The 14,001-nt window shown below is 41.6% G+C and overlaps 1 pseudogene; it reads right to left on the bottom strand.

The window, feature by feature from the left end:
• Positions 1-12,458: 12,458 nt before the first annotated feature.
• On the bottom strand, positions 12,459-12,581 carry LOC111753751 (small nucleolar RNA SNORA40; annotated as a pseudogene).
• Positions 12,582-14,001: the final 1,420 nt, after the last annotated feature.

Below are 14,001 nucleotides of genomic sequence, written 5' to 3'. Positions count from 1 at the left end.
AAGCGACAACATGAGTTTAAGCCTCAAAATACAATGATGTTCCCACTCTGTGCTTGATGCCAGGCAGATGTCTGAACCTAGAAACAAGTGGTAGGTCCATCAATATCATCAACCTACTGTAATTCCCAAACTATGAGCTGAAGGACAAGTATACCACAAGATGTGAAACACTGCTCATAATTTCCTCCTACAGTATGCAATACCCCTTAACCACAGCACAGAGTGCACACGAGCCTCTTAAAGGCAGTAAGACTACCTGTATCTGATTACCTGGGATTAATGGGTGTCTCTTACACTTGTTCATCCCTGAAATACATTAATTGTTCAAAATTATGAACATTTCTTGAGAATAAATGTTCCCTAGATCGCAAACTGAGAAATGTGAGTTCTCTAAGTTACAGAACTTTCTGGTAGCAGAACAACAAAGAGTGACAGGGCACTCATTTAGTAACTAGTTTTAGTCCTTGCTTAACCTTTAAGTGATCTTGAGCAAGTCTCAGTGTCTTAAATGAAGTAGGTTGGACGCACCATCCTCTGTGCTCCTCCTCAGCGTGCAGATGCTGCAAAATAGTTTGGCTCTTCAGGATTCAAGAATCCTCTGAGGCTTCCTATTTGCTACAATAATAGTGACCTAAATCTTAAGCTTTGTCACAAATTTGGTCCTGAACATAAAAGTTCATTTCTAATCTGTTTATTTCAATCACTGCAGATTTTCAGAACACCCTCTCCCAGACTCTTCCCCAACCCTTTCTAATTCTCCAGTCAAATCCCAGGGATGTATTCCAGCAAGTGCTCATTAATATTCTAAAGAAATGTGATACCTGCACTGTACATATAGCTTTAGAACGTTCATTACTGAGTTGTTTGCTTCTTCCTGTCCTGTTTTTCTCCCAGGTCATCAGCCTGTTGGGTCACGTGAAACATTTCTTTCTTGAGCACCTCTCCATTGATAGGGATGGAAGAGCAGGGATTTGAAGAAGGTTCATCCACCTTCAATGCCCATCTGCTTTCCTTTCCCATTCACCACAGTCCTTCAGAAAAATAGAAAAAAAAATGATTCAAGAATGCAAGTAAAGGCTTTCCACCGTTTTCCCATTGCCAATATACCATTGCCCCTTCTCACATAGCATTATATGCATGAACGTCACTGTGTGTCTACCATGCCAAACCAACAGTCTATAATTCCAGTCAACAAGCTTACTGTTTCTTACATGTGCCTGGCACAGCCTCATTTCACCCTCCCAGCTACCTGGCAGCAAATATTCTTTTCTTTCCTGTTTTCTTTTCTAATTGAGCAGACAGAGGCACAGGAATATTTGCAACTTGCTCAAAATCACACAACTAACAAGAGGCAGGACTGGGAAAGTTCAAGAATGCTTTAATTATCTTTTAGTCCTTTGGAGAAGAGAGACTGAGAAAGATTAGAATTAACGTATGTAATTGCTAGGGCAATAGAGAAAAAGAACCCGTAGGCTGGATAGATAGATAGACCAACATTTACTGTATTAATTACAGATATTTAAATGTACAGATCAGTGATGGCAAATGTATGACACATGTGCCTCAGCGGAGTGTTTGTTACCACTGAAAACTCTAAAAGTTTCTCCATCCCTGGTATAAATCATGCAATTATAGAGGCTGGCAAGACAAATCTGTAGGGCAGGCTAGTAGGCTATTAAATTAGATAAGAGTTTTGAATCAGTGCAGCTCAGTAAGCTAGAAACTCAGGTAGAATTTCTATGTTGCATCTGAAGGCAAAATTTCTTCATGTTTCGAAAATGATCTTTGCTCTTAAATCCTTCAACAGATATGAAATCCATCAATATTATAAAGGATAATCTATTTTATTTATAATCTACTGATTTAATGTGAATCATATCTAAGAACTGCAACATGGAAAAATCTAGTCTAATATTCGATCAAACTACTGGGCACTATTGCCTATCCAAGTTCACATGTAAAATTAAGTATTACCCCAAGGAATAAGACTAGGCTGGGAGTATTATTCTTAGAATCCACTGAATATTTAAAAGGAAGATGACTCTTTCAGTTCTAATTATGAGGCAATGCTGTGCTCAGTGTATCACAAACAAAAACAAAGTTGTGGAAAAGCCATAAAAGAATTAACACAGAGACTAGAAGTTACCCAAAGCTGAGCACTTTCCTCTAAGGAAGATGGAGAAGAATAACACAGATATCGACAGTCCAGGGCACTGCAGAAATGATGCAAAAGATTGACTTCCGTCTTGAAATCTATGTTTGCAGATTTGAGCTGGTTCATTTGGGAAATCTCCATATTGACAAATAGGTTGTGCCACAACTGTGGGGAAATGGGATTTTCAGGGCTCTGAAAACTATTTCCCACATAGATTTTTCTTTTATCATTTGAAATGACTTTCAATAGTAATCACTGGTATCAGAAAATAAAATTAGCTCCTGCAAATGGCTCCATCCATAGTTGAGCATGTGAGACTGTACTAAAGTTACAGCTTCCTTTGAAAGGGAATTTTTACACTGCCTACAATATCTTCTGCTGCTGTTTGTATTCTTGGCTTCCTTTCAGAGTTTTTATGTTGTTGAGGTATTCGGGAGTTTTTGTTTGTTTCGTTTAGTATGTTTTCCTCCTAATAAAAATGAGTAGTGGGAAATCCTATATGCTAGGAAGAAAGCATGCTGCTGACTTATGGTCCAGGTGCCTGAATTTTCTTACAACCCAGCTCAGAGCTCGTTGTACTTCTTTACACTGTGCTCACACTCACCTCTGGAGAGCACAGAGGGTATTTTGTGAGGAGATTTTGTGAAATGCTTAGAAGATATAAAAAGATAAAGATAACTCAGTTGTTCAAGAGAGCTACTATGGCTCCAAGACACATTCCCAGTTCTCCTTGCTGTCTGATCTTGAGCCCTTAATCTGTGCCTCAGTTTATCTATCTGCAATACATAAATGGTAATAATATGTATCTGTCCTGTTTCTACCCAATAAGTAATAAATCAAGATGTTGGAGCACTCTGTAATTTCAAAGAATATAAATCAAGCACAGCAAAATATAGAAACTGTCAACATCCTCACCTTAGGTCAAAAACAAGATATAAATTCCAGGCTCCAGTGATGAAAGGCTAGTGGGTGGAAATGCTGTCACTGGCCCATCGTGCTTGTCTTGTTGTTTAACATATTTGCCTTCAGATCAAGGAGTCATCGTGAAAGACAACCTCACACTGCAGCAGCATTGCTATAATAGCAGACTGACAAAAATGGAGACAGATGGCTTCCCAGCAGCAGGTTTTAAAATGAATTTACTGTTTATGCAATGTGCTAGATTGATGACACCAGTGACTGAGTCTGCCACTTACAGGGAGAGATCAAGGGGGACAAGGACAATGATCTGGGAAGCCTCCCATCAACCCCCATTCCTGCCAATCCAAGGCAGAAGGTTCAGGCTAGCTGCCAAGTCTCCAAAAGAGAAACAGCATCTACAATCATGACCACACTCTCTGTGGAACAAGAGTACAGATTCAAGCCCGTTTGTCTTTCACATTGGCAGAGAAAATGTCAGCAAGTGCCAGCGTTGTGAGGACAGGAGAAAGATCAGGGCTCTTCTTCTGGTAATTGTCTTGTGAAGAAGACTGGGGGTGGAAAGAATGGATTCCCCAAAAGCAAACACCCACTGAATAAGTGATGTAAGCAATCATTACAGCACAGCCCTTAAAGAAATGGTGACTCATGAAATCCTCCAAAGTTTGTCAAGTTCCAGTCATTATTTCTTCCAGTGCTATGCAATAATTGGTCAGTCCTCCCAGGCTAGAGTGACTTTTATGCTGTACAATTCTTCATAATGTCAAAGGCTTTCTCCTAATCTTTAATAACCTACTTTTGTTTTCTTCAAGACAACACGAACTTTAATAAAAACACTCCATTGTGATCAAGTGCATCTAAGGCGCTGCTAGTCCCTGTTTCAGCTTCTGTGATTCAATAACATAAAGCAATTAAAGTTGAAAAAATGTGACCATGAACCAAGGTATACTACCTCTCGGACCTGAGTGCCCATTGACTAAGAATTTCAATGAGGCGCCCTCTACTGGTCTTCTTGTTCCATTGTCCTTTTACTGACTGAGGTTCAGTACCATAATTGATTTGCGTGTGTGTGTGTGTGTGTGTGTGTGTGTGTGTGTGTGTGTGTCTTAAAAGTACCTGTGTCCAACATAAATACACTAAATGGGTCAGTGCTGAATGAAGTATGATTATAATCTTAACAACCATTCTGATGTTCAAGAGACAACAGCAATCTTCATAAAGTTTACAGACTATGCACTCTTATTTCTGGAAAATCTCAAATGTCTGAAAGCCCCAGTCCCTGCCTGGAGGTCTGGCCACAAACAGAACACGATCCCTGATGCAGGCATCCCTGATACAGCCCTGGTCTAGGGCTCTGTAGACTGCAGTGGAGCCTCTGCTGCGTATGAAAGCTACAGAGACAGTCACCAGAAAAGAGTTCTAGAAGGTGAGACACACTGTGAGACCAAACACCATTCAGAAGTATGAGGCCAAAGAATAAGAAGTCAAGCAATTAAAGGAACATCAAAAACAGCCTGAAATTGCTGTCACCGTCATGATGAAATAGCAGGTTAGGAGCAGTCTCTTCTGACCTGCAGGACCTTGCCTGGGAACTTTCTAGGAGGCTGAGTTGGGCTCTAGGCTCCGTGGCTTTCCTTTCTACTTTGTTTTGTATCTAGGTGAACCTTTGCATGCACCTGTATGTTGCATCTCCCAAGGGTCTAAGACAGGTGTCATCTTAATATAGCTTGAATCAGCTCAATGTCAGGGCCAGCACTTGCCTTGAGGTAGACTTAGACTGGCTACTCTGAGCAGGCAGGTGAGTGTCTGAGGTAGCCTGTAGTTAGAGGGAAGTTTATTTAGTCGCCTTCTCACTTAGTCATTCAACAGTCTTTAGGATAAACAGTGTACTGCACACAGCAGAACGCAGTTAGAAATGGGCCTCAATCACAAGAACTTTCCTAAGATTTTTTTACAATTTTTTTAAATTTTGAAAGCAGTAAAATACAACAGAACAAGACAGAACAAAGCCAACTGAGACCGTGTAGTGAAACTGATACAGAACTTCACAGCAGGTTACCGGGATAACAGTAATAGGTATCACAGTATATTTCGTTATCTTTACAATACTTGTTCTTTCAATCATGTATATCAAAATAAAAGTTCTGAAATACAGAACATTATAGAACTTATCAAAACAGAATATTGAATAGAGCAGTACCATTAATCAGAATAAAGCAAGACAGTAATAAAAATATTTGCCTTCATAGAGATGGTAGAAGGAAATCTCCCTTATTTGCTATGGTAAAACTCCCAAGAGATGCTCAGATTTCTGGTTTCCATTTGCTAATAAGGGGACTGGGCGGGGGGGGAGTGGGATGTTTGACTCTAGGCCGTGCACCAGTAGGTTCACTATTGCTTAGCAGGGAGGCAGGCTGGTTGCTTGGTTTCCTAGTGCCCTAAAATCCAACATGGTGCGGATCTCAGGAGACACTGGTGGTTCTCTCCCCGGAAGGGCCGCAGTCTGCCACACCACAGCCACTTACCAGGGAGGCGAACTGCTTGCTTGGGTTTCCCAGGGTCCGAAGTTCCAACATGGCCTGGTTCTCAGGAGACACTGGTGGTTCTCCCCCAGAAAGGCCGCGGCCTAATATTTAAACGTCCCCATTCACAGCTCTGATTGTCAGGCAGCTCACAGACACATATCCCATCCTCAGTGTCTCTAGACAGAGATTTTGAAACAAACACCACTGTTAAATAAATACCACTTTCATCACCATTGGATCAATCAAAGCTTAGGAGAGTTTAGGTACTTAAGAGTAAATTAGTCTTAAACATCTAAGAGGAATGACAGAAAGGCTTTCTAAAAGACCCCCAACAACCCAGGCATGGTGGCTCACACCTGTAATCCCAGCACTCAGGAGGCTGAGGCAAGAGGATCACTGCAAGTTTGAGGCCAACCTGAAACATATAGCAAGATTTTGTCTCTGAATGAGTGAATGAATTAATGAATGATCAAACTCCAACAAAAATAAATCACATTCACTGGAAGAAAGATAGGCTGTTCAACAAATGGTTCCGGGAAAACTGGTTTTCTACATGCCAAAGACTAAAACTAGACCCATGTCCCTCACCAGGTACTCAACTAAAATCAAAATGGATCAAAGATCTAAATATTAAATAGAAACACTAAAAATGCTAGAGGAGGGAATAGGTAGAATTCTTGAAGATACAGGTTTGGTAAAGATTTCATAAGCAAAGCCCCAATCATAAGTGAAATATTATGAAGAATCAACAACTGAGATCTCATCCTATAAAAAGCTGTTTCAAAGCAAAATAAGTTACAACCAAAAGAATGGGAAAAAATTTAGCCAGTTGTCATTTAGACAAAGAACTCATATCTAGAACATACAAAGAATTTAAAAAATAGACCCCCTAAATTTAAAGACTCAATCCAAAAATGGGTGAAGTGAATAAACACTTCTCATATGAAGTAGTACAAATGGCAAACAAATACCTGAAAACATGTTCAACATCACTGGTCATTCAAGAGACACAAATTAAGACAATGCTGAGATTCCATCTCCAGAAAGAATGACTGTCATCAAAAAAAAATCATCTGATAATGAATGCTGGTGGGTTATGGAGGAAAAGGAACCCTTCTCTACTGTGGGTGGGCGTAGACTGGTGCAATCACTATAGAAAATAGTGCAGAGATTCCTCAAAAAGAATTAGAGGTCTTATTTGATCCAGCAATTCCCTTTCTATATATTTTCCTAGAATTAAAGGCTTCATACTGCAAAAATATATACACACCCATGTTTGTAACAGCACAGTTTGCAATAGCTAAATCTTGGGAACAACCCAAATCCATCAATTAAGGTATGTGTAAAAGACATGTTTATTTTATACAATGTGGTATTACTCAGCCATAAAAAGGATAAACTCAAGACATTTCGAGGTAAAGGGATACACCTTGAGACCGTATTCTTAAGTGAAATAAATTGGACACACATGTTTAAATATCTATTGTTTCTCTGGTGTGAGAAACTGAAAGAGTAAATAAGGACCAAAGTGTACAAATAGATGCTGGGAAATAAGAAGAGGGTATTCAAATGGGAAAGGGAACAAGGGATGGGGAGGGGGAAAGGAAGGAAGGGAGACGTATCGAAGGATGGATGAAAACGGAAGCCAAGCTTTTGTAACTATGGAGGGGAAGAGGGTTTGGAGGTAGGAGAGGGGGCTGGGGAAAAAGAAGAGCCAAGATACAAAATGTACAGGTACACTCTCCCTCTGATGAATGTGATCCTTATATACATCTAAAATATACTAAAAAAGTTAACAAAATAAAAATAAATATACCATCACCAGAAAATAAATTAAAACCCTAGAACAGTGATGGCAAAGCTGTGAGAGCTTTCAGTGGTGTGAACAGCCACTTTGGCACACGTGCGGTAGGTTTGCCTCCACTGCCCTAGAATATTGCAGTAATCCGCCGTTAATCATGTATTTCCAGTACAAATGCAACTCCAACCTGCATGGTTTTGGTCAACTGGTGGGAGAGAAAGGGCAGTGGAGGTTCCCAGTGATAGCCAAAGGAAGTCCTGGTCAAGAGAAAAATTTTCTATTGATGGCTTCTTTGAGGAGCATTCTAGGCAATAAACAGACCATTGTTACCCTCCGAAATGACCTGTGTAGATTAGGAAAAGATGCTTCCTCTGGGCAGACAAAACCCCAGGCCTGTGTTCATGCCTCAGCCAGTATCATGTAGGCTGGATTTGGCCCTTGTTCCGCCTCCTGGCAAAGTGTTCTTGTGCAGTTTACAATCAACAAACTCTTATCCTGACATAGACAAGGGAGAAGAGGGCCTGACAAGCCAAGAGGGGTACAGAGAATCGCGCAGAGAGAAACAGAAACTGAGATATAGACAGAGGAAGGAGGAAGAAAGAGACAAAAGCAGGAGGCATGGAAGGAAAATTCATTTGGGAAAAATAAAAAAACAAGAGAAAAGAAAACAGAGGCGGTCTAGGTACACTGGACCTCTTTATGTATGTTAATCAATGCTTGGTCATCATAGTGAGGCCAGTCTAGGTAACCACTCTAATGTTCAGCAAACCTTCCATAAAAATGGACTGTGTGAAGCACTGTGATTGCACTGGACAGAGACTGAGCTTCCTGCCCTACAGCCTGTTGGGGGAGCAATGGACGAAATGCAATGTCTATCAGTCACCCTGGGCCCACCAAATTATGTGTGACTGATTCTGACAAGGCGAGGTGAGGGAGGTGTGATGACTGTTAGGCAGAAAGTCAAGCTTCACCAGAGGAAAACAGCCAACTAACCAACCAAGCAATGTCCTTGCCTGCAAGACACATTATTGATGTATACAGATGCCGCAGCTTAATAAAAATGCCATGTGCTGCTGGGCATGATGGCTCATAAAATGAGCACACAGGAGGCTGAGGCAGGAGGATCACTGTGAGTTTGAGACCAGCCTGGGCTACCTAGTGAGTTGAAGACAGCCTGAACTACATAGATACTGTCTCAAAAAAAAAAAAAAAAAAAAAGCCAAGTGCTTTTTTAGGCATCAGTCATCAGGCATCACAGTTTTTCTGTTAAGAACAAAAACAGCTGATCTGATTTACTCTTTGTATACTAACATTAACCACAAAATATTCCTTCCCACTTACCCCATCCGTGTAACACATGGCATTTCTTTTATCAGCATGGTGGTACCAATTTAGAATCTTCTGAGCACCTGGCGCTTAGAAATACCTTCATGCTTTAAAATTTGGAAAAAATAGCTCAAAACAGTCCGGGTTATTGTCATCTCAGGTCTTCACTGAGGAGATACCTAAGAGCCAACTGAAAGCTAGCTCAGAATGTGAGGATGGGTTCAGGAAAACAAATGATACTAACGGGAGAAAGTACACTAAAAACAAACCTGCTGTGTGCCCTTATTTTAGCCAGTATGCCAGGGTCACATCCTAGCTTCTGTTTTTTTCAGTCAGTCAATCAATAATCAATCAATCAATCATTCAAGCATTACTCCTTGAGCACTAGCTAACTGAGCCAGGCTTTGCAGATATAGCAGTAGATGATAAAGAAAAATCTCTCCCCCAAGCACCTTACAATTGCATTATTAAAAAGAATGATACAGTTTTCTTTCTGTTGAGATCTGAGACCAGAATAAGAGTGAGTTTGACAATGAAATGAGAAAGAGGAGACCTCAAAGAGAGAAGAGCCACACGGGGCCAGAGCAGCTTCCACGCAGCTCACGAGAAGTGATGATAGAGTAGGCGCAGATCAGTCACTGGGCTCTGGAAGGCCAAGATAAGGGTGACCTCTGTTGAGTCTCTTTCAGAGCGAGTCTTTGTTTTTCTGTTTGTCTCACTTGTCTGTCTGTGGAATATGTGGAGACACATAACGTTAGTGTGAAGCCCCTATCCCATGTCTCAGAGATGCCAATATAAAGAAGTTAGCATCGCTTTTCAAAGCGCAGGACCACACAAGGCCCCAAGCACCCTTCTCTTCTTTCCTAGCTCCAGACAGAGATGCTGCACTAAGTGAGCCCTTGGCCGCTCTTGGCAGTGGATTACAGAGCTTCCGGTAAATTCCATTAGCTTGCGCTTCCTGACAGCTCGCCTGAGGCTGCCCAGCTTCTCCGGAGGAGCAGAGCCCAATCTTTTAATATTAATAGCATCAGTTCTAAGAAGGTTAAACAGCACAGATGACTTTAGTATGTCATCTTTGGGTCTCTCTGCCTGCCATTTAATCATTTTAATTTGTTCCCTATTCACTTTAATCAATGAAATGCTTAAAGAAAGGAAGCTAGGAAAGGAGAATCCTCGAATCATTACAAGTTTGAGTAATAGCCCTAAAAAATGTATAAAAGATTTCAGTCCTTTTCACTTCCCTTATCCTAGTCAAATTCAACTACTGTTACACAATAGAAGTAGTCAAGGTATTCCTCTAACGTTTTCAATGTATGATTTTGCAGCTAGAATAAGAAATAGAAATATTTCTACTTTGGGGATTGCTGGAATTTGAGGTACAGTGTTGTCTCCAGGGCTGAAGAGTTCTGATCTGGGTCTCAGCCGCTTCCTGGAGAGTGATGGTGAAGAGCAGAGTCTGATGACTCCTGGGCTGCTCAGTTCTCAGCAGCAAGGAAGCCCGTGGTCAGTCAGTGGTGGGCAGGGGCGTGCTGAGTCATGGAGAGTGTGCTACACGCTCCCCACCCCTGGCAGAGGTGTAGGAGACTTCATGGGTTTTTGAGCTTCACAACCTGTGATTGAGACCTTGCAGTTGAGAAGTTGAGGCCATAGAAGGGTCATACAACAGAGCCTGGGGACCTTGTCTAATAACTTAATGTGTCTGTTCTTCCAGGGGGGATTTCCCCAGTCTTCACTGTCCCATGCACATGCACAAAGTCACCTGAACAGCAATAACTCGCATGATTAGTTTGCGGCCTCCATGTCCTATTACAGAATCTCTTGTCCTTTGGGAATTCTTCACCTCTCAAGTCTTTCTGTAGTGGGTGTAATGTGTAAATATGACAATACATCGCTCCTCTGGTTTGTTACCATAGTTGGTGAAAGAAAGACTAGCTGAGTGGGTCTAACCCAAAACTAACGAGCCTTTTAAAAACAAAAAATTTTCTCCAGCTAACTGCAAAAGAAGAAGACGGAGAGATTCAAGGCACAAGTATTTGCGGCTCGGCTGATGCTGTGAGGTGGAGGGTGAAGGTAAAGGGGGTGGCAGACATCCTCTTAAAGCTGAGGTGGAGCCCAGGGAACAACTGGAGGGGAAAAGTGGGAGCTTCAGCCTTGTAAATGCAAGGAACTGAATTTGACTAAGACTATAAAGCCTTGGATGTAGATTCTTTCCCCAAAGCACCAGCTAAGAGCTGACACCTTGACTTCAGCTGTGTGAGGCCATAAGCAAAGAACCCTTCTCAACCACTGGTTAAAACATTTGCAGTCTTTCAGTTTCTTATACTAGGGAGACAATACAGTCTTTACACATGTGAGTTTGATTTATTTCACTTTTGAGTATGGTCTCAAGTTGTGTCCATTTACTTATAAAAACCTCAGTGCAATCTTGATTATAATTGAGTAGTACTCCATTGTATAAAATAGTACATTTGTTCTATCCATTCCTTAATTGATGAGCACTAGCAAATAAGATTCAAAATCTACAATGAATATTATGTACAGGTAAGAAACTGCTCCAAGAGGAAGAATAACTGGGATGGGGAAAGGAGGAAAAGAAGGAAAGGAAAAGAAATTCATATATATACATTAGATAGCTAAGATGACTACTACTAATTCTATTAGTTCTTGGAAAAGAACAGTTAATACTCATATGATTAGCTCAATTTTGCATGTGTATATGTGGTGATCTACACAATCCTTTTAAAGGTAACAACATGCAGTATTACAACCATTGTTAAATCCCTACCATCTTGAGGCTGGGGATTTAGCCTAGTGGCATAAGCACCTGCCTTGCAAGCATGCAGTCGTGAGTTTGATCCCTGGTACCAATTAAAAAAAAATTCCTACCATCTTGTTTTGAAAACCTATGCTGTTATTGTTTTGGGTTTGTTGTTTTTGTTGTCTTTTTTGCTTTTTTCTATCTTTTCTTTCCTCTTAAATAAGTAAATTAATTAATTTTAAAAAGACTTGCAGACTTCATTTGCTTATGAGCACTAATGGGAACCTAAAATTCCACCCTGGGGAGAGGAGTAGATTTCCCTCTCTTCATTCACTCATTCATTTATTTGCAAAACAATGGATGCTCATCACATCCAGCTCTGTTCTATGTTCTGGTTATGTAGGAGGAACATCCCAAAGCCCCATTCATTACTCACAGAACTCATTTCCCTAAGAGGTAAAGAGACAGATACATAGCTATGTCAATGTATGCTACCAAGTTTCATAACGAAAAATAGGACTAGGTAACCAGATTAAAAGAGACAGAAGTGGAGACAGTATTTTACAGGGAATAGTCAGTAATGATCTGTTTGGCAGGGTCTTATGTACACCATCTGAGTGCATAAGAATGAACTCTGCAGATCTGGGGGGGAAGAGCATCACAGGCAGAGCAGATCCCAGAGCAAAGGCACTGAGGTGGAGAGTACTTGTCATGATGTTAACACTGATTTTGATGGAGAGAAATGAACCAGGAGGAGGGAATATGCAAATAAGTGTTCTGAAGTTTCAGGTGAGATCCTATAGGGCCTGGTAGACTACTGAAGAAGTAGTTCTTCTATTTCTCTTCCTCTTCCTCCTCCTCCTCCTCCTCCTCCTCCTCCTCCTCCTCCTCCTACTCCTCCTCCTCCTCCTCTTCCTCCTCCTCCTCCTCCTTCTTCTCTTTCACTAATTAGCACCACCACTTTAATTTGTATTAGGTATTCCTTCTTATATGTATCAAAGCTCATCAGAACAATGAGTTATGTGTTGCAAAAGAGAATTTAGTTTTTGCACCTATTAAATTTTAGTCCACAGGCTAAGACAAACACACACAAGTACCACACTAAAGAATTGTGACATTAACCCTTGAGGATATAGAAAACCCTAGAGGGACTGAAACAGAAAATTTCATGAGCTGACTAAACTTCAGTAGCAGAGGAGCTAGGAGTTATCCATTGAGTTGTGTAACTAAGATCCTCTAAAAGTTAGCCACTGAGAGTTAGTGATGGCTTGATGAGGGGTGGAAGACATTGTAGTGCTACTGGATTCTGTGTTGGTAAAATTTGAGAGGGGGGAGTGGTGAAAGGTACCAGGAATCAAGTCAGGACCTTGCACTTGCCAGGCGGGTACTTGTGCTCCTGAGATACATACCCAGTGTTATGGGTTAAGAACTGGTGGTCAACTTAATGCCAGCTGGATTACATCAGCATGCATTGAGAGAAGATGCTCCACCTGAGGAGGGTTGCCAGGATAAATAGGTGGAGAAGAAGGGAGGTGTTGAGGGTTGAGACGTTAAGGAGGCACTGTGGGTTTTCCTACGAGTTGCTGTCTGAGCTCTTAGTTCTGGAGAAGCTTTGGTCCTCACATCGAGCACTGCTTCCTGGCTCCAGAGCGGAAGACATGTGGTGCTTGGTCTCCAGGAAGAACTCGTCATGCTGCTTCCTGGCACGTACCTGACTGTGCTTGTCGAGGAGGAAGAGCTCAGGGCCTCTGTGTCGCTGAGGACAGCTGTGGTGCCTTTCAGGACAGCCCTGGTCTTTGTTGTGAGTGTGACTTCTCAGCTCCAGCGTAGAACCGTCATCCCACTAGCACAGCTCCTTCATCCTGCTGGCATAGACTTTCTGGCTTCCACCGCTGACCCTTGGGTCTTCCCGGCACGGATCTGTAAAAGAGACTGGCATGAGTCCTTCTTGTGGGCTCTGGACCTCCAGTTGGACTCATCGGAGGCATTGTCCTGAGCTCTGGGATTTTATCTGGACTCATGTGGGACATTGCTGTGGGGTTTAGGCTCTTGTCTAAATAATCTATGCCTTTGATGTTGCGGATAGATTTCCTGCATTTTCCTGTGTTAACTCCCAGTGACCATTATAAAAATATTATAAACTCCATGTCCTGATCCTAATTGTTCTCTGTGTACAGCCCTGACTACAACACCCAGACTTGGTATTGGCAGAATTTGTGGGTGTCTGAGATATAGAATATTCAGGAAAGAAAAGAATCCAGAACAACACATACCTCTGTCTACACTCCAGCAATGGACGAGGCTCAAGTTCTTTCTTAGGAGACACCTCCTGCTTCAGCTCAGTTCCATCAGTTCTCCAGGAGCCCACAGATATTTTTGAAACCCAGTGGTTATGCTCAGGCTTAACTGAGATCCCTGCATTGCTCAGTATCGTTATGGACATGCCACATTTCTCCTGGAAGATAACTGTGAGGAGGACAAAATCTTCCCAGCAAGAAAGATCCTTGACTCAGTATTT

The sequence above is a fragment of the Cavia porcellus genome, unplaced genomic scaffold (assembly GCF_034190915.1).
Source record: "Cavia porcellus strain 051 isolate PalLab524CR breed Dunkin Hartley unplaced genomic scaffold, mCavPor4.1 scaffold_21, whole genome shotgun sequence".
Classification (NCBI taxonomy): domain Eukaryota; kingdom Metazoa; phylum Chordata; class Mammalia; order Rodentia; family Caviidae; genus Cavia; species Cavia porcellus.
This window is presented reverse-complemented; position numbering and strand designations above follow the sequence as displayed.